General features: G+C 33.2%; 1 protein-coding gene across 1 annotated transcript in view; it reads left to right on the top strand.

The window, feature by feature from the left end:
* Positions 1-1,260: 1,260 nt before the first annotated feature.
* LOC149475005 (cytotoxic granule associated RNA binding protein TIA1) overlaps positions 1,261-11,786 on the top strand; it is a 116,743-nt gene continuing 106,217 nt past the window's right edge. The window contains exon 1 of the mRNA XM_089713902.1: positions 1,261-1,278. The gene's annotated coding sequence lies outside the window, so the exon portion shown is untranslated. The remainder of the gene's footprint in view (positions 1,279-11,786) is intronic.

The raw sequence follows: 11,786 nt of genomic DNA, 5'->3' as shown, positions 1-11,786 counted from the left end.
ATAGCGTGAATCAGTACCTATTAAAACATCAATTTAAGCCTCACTAGTTTTTTCTTGTAAATTTAAGAGAATGAAACTACCTACAACTTTATCCAAATTCAAAAATGGAGAAAGTTATAATTATGTTTCAAAAATGTAACAAATTTACGTTTAAGCTAGTTTTTTTGTATATAATATATGTTTATGTGTATTTAATAAAAAAAGCTACATCTATCCAGCAGTCACATCATAATTAGCCTAGACCGTCTGTAGGGATCAGGGTGCCCATTAAAATGTGTAACAGTCAGCTTCATACGGTTCTCAAAGTATTTTTTCTACCTGATATTTATTTTTCATAATTTTCTTTTGGAAATTTTAAACGAAATAAATAATTTAATTGAAACCCGTTTTTTAAGTAATTAAATTCAAAATTTTCAATATATAACACGATTTTACACATCTGCGCTTATAAAAAACAAGTTCTTTTTCAACGCGGTAAAAGAAAATAAAAGAAAATCCGCGGTTTGTTATTCAAAGTCGATAACCACTCACGAACTTACGATTCCGATAAGTATTTAACCCGTCATTTTTCTTTTTTAATAGGAACCTTTAAGAAAAAACAACACTTAACTTTTTGAAAAACAAAATACACATTTATTGCAAGATATAAAAAAAACCCAAATTCCTTCACATATTTTTTTATGTAATATGTTTTAATAATTCATACTGTTTTTAAAATGACTTTATCATAACACAAATAAGTAAAATAAAATTGTTCAAGTCTAGTATGCATTACATCTTGTAATTAAATAAAAACACATCACACAAAAACTAGTAATTTCGCTGAATTTTCATCTGTGTATTGCTAAATATCTTTTAATTTAAAGGACTTATAAACAAATGTATTCACGAGTAGAATATAATTTTATTAAACTGCCAAATAAGTTAATTTATTTTCAAAGAACTAAAAAGAACGTATGATATAATATCAATTTTCCACTAGATAAAACTGTGCCTATCAATCTTTCTAATCTACTAAATTTTAACAGTACAAATCATACTCTATGTGTATGTCAATCTTTAGTAAAATCGTATTCATTTTTAAACTAAAAAAACTTTGAGAACCGCACCACATTCAGCAAGCCAAAATTCGTTGCTTTAGCGACTACACAACCGTGCGACAGAGACAGAGCGCACGCGTTAGAACGAGACAACCGTACATGTTCAGTTGCTATTAATCAATGCAACCTTCCTGAAACCTGCAGAGCCCTAGTGTGTCGCGGGCGCTCGTACGGGGTGGTACGTTATGTTCCGGAGATAAAAAAAAAAAATTAAATACAATAAAAATTCTGTGGCTGTACGGTGGTTTATTAGGCAGTGTTTAAAAGTGTAGATAGGGATATTTTAGACTTTTTTTTTCGTAATAATTCTTCCTGGATACGGGGTGGGGGGCGTCCTTTGTTCGAATCTGCACCGCCCGCGGCTAGGCAAAACAGTAAGTACTATCGCCATTTTGTGTGGTATTTCTGCTTTTAAATACATATTTAAATGCCGCCTGTTTGTTTTTTTAAACGTTAAACGAAGCATTTTGCTTTGGTATACTACAATTGTTGTTTCAAAGGTTGCTTCGTATTGAATTTATATATCTTTTTGTGGCTGCGTAGTGAGCCTGCGTGGATTCACAAAGGAGTCGCGTTGATATGAAGCCTTTAAACTATTAATTTAGCCTGTGTGTTTGTTCGACTGGTTGGGACGAACTACTGGGCCGGTTTTGGTGAAACTTTTAAAACGGGTAGCTGATTTTTTTATTATTGTTGATATGAATTAATTATGATGAGATAATGCGACTGTAATTTGCGTAATTTTTTATTGTGTAATTTGCGGTTGAATAGTTTTTGATAGAATTTTATACATAGATAGTTGTTAACCTAGTTTGTAAGTAATGCAGGTTCGTTTGCGCTGCACCATTTTGGATGTAATTGCATATGAAAATAGGCCAGTGGATGTGTGAAAGTAGGATAACGGATAACAAAGAAAAACATAGATTTGGGCATAGAAAATCTTATATTTTATTAATAATATTGCTCTTTGAAATAATATACTAACAAAGGAAGCTGTTTATTTCAAAGCATGGAAAAATAAAATATATAATGACATGAATTCACGACAGAACATAGAGCTGCCATCTGCATAAGTAGGTATTAAGTAGTAGGTACCTACTTAACCATTGCTGCTTGCGATCATAATTTGAATTTCCCAGTCAGTTCAATTCACGGCGTAAACTGACTGGTAATAAGACGTCATAATACGGCCCTAGCTGTTTTTTCGTATAAATTCATCGAATTACGTTCAGCGTTTCTGACGTTACGGCAATAAAGAAGATATAAAAAATACTTACATGTTAATAACACAACACTGTAGACTCAAAACAGTCCATCCGTTTAGTAGTTACAATGCTACAGAACTACGAACTAGCCAAATAAGGTGATTTTCCACCAAAACTGTGCGAGGAAAATGTGCGGTGTGAGAATTCGTTGAAATGTCTTCTATTTACAAAATTATAGAACTAACTAGCTTACCGCCCGCGGCTTCGCCCGCTTTGTCTAAAACCTAATAAATTATATACTAAAACATTCCTCTTGAATCACTCTATCTATCTATAAAAAAACCCGCATACCTACCTATTTGATGCGGGCTTTTTTACGTTGCGTAGTTTTAAAGTTTTAAGTATACAAAGGGACATAGGGACAGAGAAAGCGACTTTGTTTTATACTTTGTAGTGATAAACATACTTCGCATGCATTCTTCGCACACATCTCTCGCTTGTTATTTATTTATTTATTTAAAATTTCTATTTTTTTATGTACCTACCTATGCGGAAAAACCTAGCACCGCTGAGCTGTTTCCACCAGAAGTGTGCTGAGCGAGGCAAGGTAAAGGAAGCGATACAATTGGTTCTTTAAAAACACATTCCTCGCTACACGTCCTCGCACATTATTGGTGAAAATGCACCCTTATCCTTTGTTTAAATATATTCAACTTATTCCTTGTTTTTGAGTTTATAAAATGTCCGAATACATCTCTCGTTTGGTTTTATGTTTCTAACGTCATCAACAATTTTAAAAGTACATTATTGTATTACATCATTTCCATTTTGCATTAAAATACGAATAATGTAAATATTAAGTGACGCATTATGCATAAAAATGTTTTTGCATGTATTAAATTCACCCCTAAATTTATTCAGGGGTCGTATTCTTTAGTTCTGTCTTATAGCGTACTAGCTTTCCGCCTGCTGCTTCGTCTGCTTTGTCTAAAACCTAAAAAATGGTATACTAAAACCGATTGACGTTTTTCTGTTTGTGTTTGTTATACCTAAAAATTGTGTCCTTTGAGCCCAATTTAGAGTGGTCCCTCTAGAAATGTCGGTGACCTGTTTTTGGAACAACAGTCCTATCTGTACGTCATTCTAAAATATGATGTATATTTTGTTTTAACTATACGGGATTCTGTTTAAAAAATATATAACTTATTATATTTCTTACTAGATTACCGCCCGCGGCTTCGCCCGCTTTGTCTAAAACCTAATAAATTATATACTAAAACCTTCCTCTTGAATCACTCGTTCTATTAAAAAAAACGGCATCAAAATCCGTTGCGAAGTTTTAAAGATTTAAGCATGCATTGTGACATAGTGACAGAGAAAGCGACTTTGTTTTATACTATGTAGTGATTAGCTGCGCTCCGCGGTTTCACCTGATAGATTTTGCTTTGATTGTCACCAAAATTTGTCAGTAGGGAATAGAGTAATTGAATAACAATACAAAAGTGTAGTTTTCAACATCTTACACATATTTGTGTATTGTAAAAAGTATTTAATTTCTAAATGTATAATACTCGTGTAAAGCCATAAACTAGAAAATACTATGAAAGTGTCTAATTTTTGACTCACTTAACGTACCTACATAGCCTCAGGCGTTTATCACATCTAAAGACAACCTTTAAGTTGACCTTCTATGATATGATATAAACTTTATCATTTATTAGACATCCGTAAGCATATAGTAATATAAGGTATGCTGTTTATGATAAAAAACTTCTTTCTATTTGACCCTATGCAGCAGTTTGGAAATTAACAACATAAGCATGTTAGTACCTTAAATTCGCCAATGCATACAAAAAATTATATATGATTTTTGGCAAAAAATAATTAATTTAATATTTCTGTATATTATTCTAGCAAGAGAATCTTTTGAACAAGTCAGTTAATGTTTTATATCGAAAATAATTAAGTAATATAGGTAACTTTAATTTTTATAATTTAGATTTATAAATAAATCCCTATGATTTACCATGTCAGAGAAAACTCAACGTATGTTATAATAATTATTAATTATACACATAATACCCGTACTAACGGTTACGCAGAGCTACGACGCCTACGCGGTTGCTACGGCGTAGCACGTGTACGTTATCGTAGCTTATATGTTTCAGTTCAATTATTTTGCGAGTGTGGATGTATATGTATTTATAAATATTATATTTATTTATAAATTTTATATGAAATCGTTTCATTTAAAATGTTTTTATTTAATTAATGTGCGAATATTTTTCGAGAATTGAATTTTTCGTCATTATCAATGTTATTCTATTCTTACTTACACGTATGAAGATACTTTATATAAGTAGGTAAACTCAGATACAGGGTGTAATCGTCAAGTGTGCACAGGCGATTATTCCGTAACTATTGCAGATATCAAAAACCTTTAAACTTATATCGAAAGCCTAACGAGTAAAATGACAATAATAACTTTTAAAAAATAAAACGGGAAATATCCAAAAAAGTTTAATTAAACACACACTTAAATGAAACCTGTTTTACTTGGTCACGGCATCGCGCGTGAACGGGTGGACCGATTTCGATAATTCTTTTTTTATTATATTCCTTGAAGTACGAGGATGGTTCTCATGTAGAGAAAACGTAAAAATGTACCATTTATTATAAAATTCGTCTCATACTATTATCAACCTGGTGAAGGTCGATTTAGTTTCGGATCTTCTACTATATGTGGAAGTAGCTGCATTATTTTACACTAGTTAATATACTGCTTTTTTCTTTGTGATATAAACACACAAACAGTAGAATTTTGCATTTCTGAATATAAAGTTACAACCTTGTTAAAAATTTATACTTATCCATAAAGAATGTGTAGTATAGCAGTATTATAACAAACAGGTTTTGTATTTAATTATCGGTGAAGACTTTTATATTGAACAAAGAAAGCTGAACCTACTTGTCCGTAAAGAAAATCGATCGGTGAAACAGATGTGAAATGCAATTGCATTTAATGTGGAAGGCTGAACCTTACTCTGTTATTATATTCACTATTTCTTATATTTTCAACTGTCTTCAAAAAGATAGAGATTCTTAATTCCAGCAATTTGACTGGCCGGTTGGCTTGGTTGGTAGTGACCCTACTGGTCGTGGGTTCGATTGCTACCCGGGGCAATTATTTGTGTGATGATCATAGATGTTTGCTCTGTGTCTGGGTGTTAATTATCTATATTTAAGTATTTATTTAAAATTATATACAGGGTGTCCCAAAAAGTAGTGATGAACGGAAGCTGGGAGGTAGAGGACCTAGAGGGCTATCCGAATCACCCCCATGTATGTTATGCGATTTTTCGTATTTTCGGAGTTATGACATTTTTTTCAATTTTTCATCTATCGCTGAGTACGATGAGATTTTTATTTATGGTGACGTGAATTATTGCGTTAGATGCTTGATTTTTTTTTTGTGTGCTAAGCTGAAAGATAGGCCAATTCAGTATGGTAACATTTACTATCGTTAGATCTTCGAATGGAATAAAAAAAAGAATTAAATGCCAAGAAAGATAAAATTACCCAGTATGTTCACAACTTCAAGGGCCCATAAAAAAATAAAATCACATAAAAAAAGTTTTCCATTTGGCTTTTAAAAACTTGCTCTATCTATCAGGTAGCTACCCTAAAAATTTCATTTTATTATTCATAAGGCTTCAATCGAAAAATTGAAATCTAAATGTGGTAAGTGCAAAAATTTTATTATCATGATGATCATTAAAACCAAATTAAAACCAATAAATAGGTGTTTAATTACGAGAAATTTTTAAAATAACCCCGCTGTTGCTCAATGCAAGTGCGACATCACCGTAAAAAGTTGTCTTTTAAATGTCTGAATGCCCTTTTACCATTTTTAATGGTTTCTTCTGCTACTATGAATTTCCGGGTTATTTCGTCAAAATTGTGGCATTCTCTCAAGAAGCCGAGGTCTTTTTAGTATCTCCATTGAAACAAATCAATGTTATTTAGGTCGAGGGACCGTGGATGCCAGGCTTTAAGGCAGGCGTCACCGGCGCATGCGCAGGCTGCAACGACCAATCTATCTTTCAGGGTATCTTTGCCATTTAGCCTGGCCTCCACGGTCCCCGGACATAAACCTTATTGATTTTTTTCCGTGGGGATACTACAAAGACGAGAGACTGCCACAATTTGGACGAAATAACCCGGAAATTCATAGTAGCAGAAGAAACCATTAAAAATTATAAAAGGGCATTCAGACATTTAAAAGACAACTTTTTACGGTGATGTCGCACTTGCACTGAGCAACAGCGGGGTCATTTTAAAAATTTCTGGTAATTAAACACCTTGTTATTGGTTTTAATTTGTTTTTATTAATCATCATGTTAATTCAATTTTTACACTTACCACATTTAGATTTCAATTTTTCGATTGAAGCCTTCTGAATAATAAAATGAAATTTTCAGGGTAGCTACCTGATAGATAGAGCAAGTTTTTTAATTCCAAACGGAAAACTTTTTTTATGTGATTTTATTTTTTTACGGGCCCTTGAAGTGGTGGACATACTAGGTAATTTTATCTTTCTTGGCATTTAATTCTTTTTTTTATTCCATTCAAAGATCTAACGATAGTAAATGTTACCATACTGAATTGGCCTATCTTTCAGCTTAGCACACAAAAAAAAATCAAGCATCTTCCGCAATAATTGACGTCACCATGAGTGAAAATATCATGGTACTCGGCGATAGGTGAAAAATTGAAAAAAAACGTCATAACTCCGAAAATACGAAAAATCGCATAACATACATGGGGGTGATTCGGATAGCCCTCTAGGTCCTCTACCTCCCTGCTTCCGTTCATCACTACTTTTTGGGACACCCTGTATATGTATGTTTATCAGCCATCTGGTTTCCATAACGCAAGCGAAAGCTTAGTATGGAATCAGATCGTGCCGTGTGTGAAAATTGTCTTGAAATATTTATTTATTTATTCAACTGCATATTTTGGCTTCGTTATCAGAAATGTCAACAGGGTGAACCGATGTCGATTATTCTTTTTTATTTGAAAAACTAGCTTCCGCCCACGACTTTGTACGTGCATGCCCGTTTTTCCCCGTTCCCGCAAGAATTTCGGGAAATCCTTTCTTAGGGGACGCCTACGTTATGACATCTACCTGCATGCCAAATTTCAGCCCGGTACGTCTAGTGGTTTGGGCTGTGCGTTGATAGATCACTATATCAGTCACCTTTGAGTTTTATATATATAGATGATGTCTCCCATGTGATCGCATTTAGGACTAGTTCTGAGAATTTGAAGGCGGTTTAATTTTTTGTTACAATATAATCTATACTAATATTATAAACTTGAGAGTTTGTTTGTTTGAACGCGCTAATCTCAGGAACAACAGGTCCGATTTGAAAAATTCTGTCGGTGTTAGATAGCCTAATTATCGTGGAAGGCTATAGGCTATATATCATTACGCTAAGACCAACAGGAGCGTAGCCACGCAGGTGAAACTGCGAGGTGCAGCTAGTTATTAGGTATTGAATGTGTCTACGACTAAACCCTAATAATAAATATGTTGTTCTATCCCTGATAAAAAAGGTGTCTTGTTTTCTTTTAGTCCCTTATTATAATAAACTAGCGGTCCGCCCCGGCTTCGCCCGTGGTACATATTTCGCAATAAAAGGTAGCCTATGTTCTTTCTCAGGGTCTAAAGATTATCTGTGCCAAATTTCATCAAAATCGGACCAGTAGTTTATGCGTGAAAACCATACATACATACATACATACAAACCTTTCCTCTTTATTATATTAGTATAGATTAAAATAGTCCCTTATTATTATCACTTTAATTTCTAAATTCTGTTATTTTTATATGTTATTATAATTTGTCGAAAATCTAAAATATTCGCTTCAATCAAAGCAAAAATAACGTTTGATAATTTTCAATTATTGCTATAAATAAACATGTGTGGATATTTCCTTAGGGTTATTTGTTCAGGTATATTTTAAATTCCCTTTGGGTTTGCACTAGCTGTGACCCATGACAGTGTTTGTTTTGTTTGTAACTGGAGTACGTGTATAAAAAGTTCTACCTCTACGTACACATCTATACTAATATTATAAAGAGGAAAGGTTTTTAATTATAAAATAAATAAATAAATAGATATTTCAGGACAATTTTCACACACGGCACAATCTGATGCCATACTAAGCTTTCGCTTGTGTTATGGACACCAGCCCCCCTAGTCAAGTGGCTTTCTGTTAGCGTAGCGTTCAATAGAATAGACTACGAATGTATGAGATTGACGTAAGCTGTAGATAAACGTATCTACAGGTTACGTCAATCTCATACATTCGTAGTCTATTCTATTGAACGCTACGCTAACAGAAAGCCACTTGACTAGGGGGGCAGATGGCTGATAAACATACATATATAATTTTAAATAAATACTTATATAGATCTATGTTCATCACACAAATATTTGTCCCGGGTGGGAATCGAACCTACGACGTCTGGCTTGGAAGGCAGGGCCACTACCAAACAAGCCAACCGGTCAGTCAATATTAACTGCGTATAAAATTCATTATAATGTTTTTTAAAATATTCACGTAACATCATAAACAAGAAAATACCGCGGCTTAACATGTCAACTATGTTTTATTTCTTTTATAAAAATCTTTCGTATTAATTTATTATGCTCTCTTACTCCTCTAGTTAAAATTTAAAATATAATTTATTTTCCTTTTGTATCTGAGCAACGTTAAAAATATTTAGCACGGTAAAATTATCAGTTTTATTCTTTTTATTAATATCTATACTTAATATTATAAAGCTGAAAAGCTTTTTGTTTGAGTAAACTAATCTCAGGAATTACTGGTCCGATTTGACAAATTCTTTCGGTATGAGATAGCTCATTTATCGAGGAAGGCTATATCATCATCGTTATTATATCTACTGTTATTATGTCTATATTTTCAACTTCAAAAAAGATTGTTTGTTTGTTTGAACGGGCTAATCTCAGGAACAACAGGTCCGATTTGAAAAAATCTTTCGGTGTTATGTAGCCTATTTATCGAGGAAGGCTATAGGCTATATATCATCACGCTAAGACCAACAGGAACAGGAACAGGGTAAAACCACGGGGCGCAGCTAGTACTAGACATAAGGCTGAAGTTATTAAATTATTGTTACGTCATCAATTATTATTAACTGTATTAATTATTGGATATTTTAAAGAACAGAAAGACCTTATCGTATAATTAACATATTTAATTGCTTTTGATGCTGTAAGGATGGAAACAAAATGATGCTCAAATTTTACAGTAGGTATACAAAACGTAAAGAACATCAACTTTAAAATACGTATCGCACATAGATAATATTATATTCTATTCAATCCTTACTAATATAATAAATCCGAAAGTAACTCTGTCTGTCTGTCTGTTACTCAATCACGCCTTAACTACTGAACCAATTTGCATGAAATTTGGTATAGAGATATTTTAATACCCGAGAAAGGACATAGGCTACTTTTTACCCCGGGAAATAGGATAGGTTTTATCCCGGAAATCCCACGGGAACGGGAACTATGCGGGTTTTTCTTTGACTGCGAGGGCGAAGCTGCGGGTGGAAAGCTAGTCTAATATAAAATCAGCATTGAGAAAAACTTAAGTTTCTTGCCCGTACTTGTCTACTTTCTGATCCGATGGTACCACTTTTCTTTTTATAAATCAATTAAATTTTAAAAGATGTAATGAACTAAATAAATAAATGTTAAAGTTGAAACGTAGAAATATTTTTACAAATTTCAACGTACAATTACAAAAACGTAGCACGTTCTAAGCCACTGCTACGCCAGCTACGAGCTACGAGATTGCTACGGCAGAATGTAAAGGCATTTTAATCATGACATTGCTATGATGCAAGGCCAGTTTAAATTGGTTCATAGCTGTAAGGGAACTAGTATTTAAGTAATTAAACGGATATAAATCGTGATTTAAACCCGATTTTTTTATTTTGATTAAAAAAATATGTATTTGGAAAGACTAATTTATTACTAGTTTTTTTTAGTCATCAGTCACTATTTTTGATGATTAGCATTTAGTATTTAAACTATTTCTTTTCAAACTATGTATTTTTACACATTCTTAACATTAATTTCAACATAGAATAGTTACTATAGAGATATCCAGACATTTAGACAATTTATTTTCTCTTTCTTTCAAACTATGACATCTTAATATATATAAATCTCGTGTCACAATGTTTGTCCTCAATGGACTCCTAAACCACTTAACCGATTATAATAAAATTCGCACACCATGTGCAGTTCGATCCAACTTGAGAGATAGGATAATTTAAACATGTGGCGGACCACTAGTGTTATTATACATAATTCAAAACGCAAAAAATAACAACCAAAAAACATTCAGTAACGAAATTACCTTCATTAAACAAAACGTCAAGCCAACATGTTCCTCACAGCTGGATAATTTAAAAACATATTAACCTATTATGATTCCAGTTTATTAAATCGCGTATTATGAAACAAATAACAAAATAAATAATTACCTTTCCTTTCAAGTCCAAATATTTACTATTTATTCGAATAAGCAAAAAAAGAATTACTTTTTAGCCCGAAGCTACAGTGAGGAACAAAGAATAGAAAATGAACGTATACAAAAATGAATTATTTACCTAATTTATGGGAAGTCACTCACATAAACACGGTAGCCGCTGGCAGTTTTAGGCTTCCATTGGAAAAGAATACATGTCACTACATAGTATAAAACAAAGTCGCTTTCTCTGTCCGTATGCTTAAATCTTTAAAAATACACAGCGAATTTTGATGCGGTTCTTTTAATAGATAGAGTGATTTTCCAGAAAGGTTTTAGTAAAAACTAGTAACTATATCATTTATTGGGTGTAGGCAAAGCGGGCGAAGCCGCGGGCGGGTCGCTAGTCATAGTAAACCAAAGTCGCTTTCTCTGTCCCTATGTATGCTTAAATCTTTAAAACTACACAGCGGATTTCTTTTAATAGGTAGAGTGATTCTCCAGGAAGGTTTTAGTGTATTATTTATTAGGTTTTAGACAGAGCGGGCGAAGCAGCGGTCGGAAAGCTAGTAACTTAATCATAAAATTGTAATGTTATTTACATTAAAGACTACCATGGGAATTAGATGTATCATGGACTATTTTCGGACACAAAAATTATATACAATCGCTACGCTGTGAGAGACAATCAACCACACTACTACAAGCTGTGCCTCGCGGTTCCACCCAGTCACTAGTATTATAATATGTATTGTAAGAAATAACACGGGAGGCCGGGTTAAATATTAGTTTGAATGTAATAAGAATGTACTGCGATTCTACACAGCTACCTAATTGATGTAGGTAGTTGATAACAAAACGCAGCAAGTCAACGACTATTAGCAAAGTGAAGGTAGTTGGGTCG

Source organism: Colias philodice, chromosome 31 (genome assembly GCF_061535455.1).
Source record: "Colias philodice isolate Cphi_HAF_F1 chromosome 31, ilColPhil1 Martin Lab GWU primary, whole genome shotgun sequence".
Lineage (NCBI taxonomy): Eukaryota > Metazoa > Arthropoda > Insecta > Lepidoptera > Pieridae > Colias > Colias philodice.
Note: the sequence above shows the minus strand (reverse complement) of the source record. Positions and strands in the feature narration are given on the sequence as shown.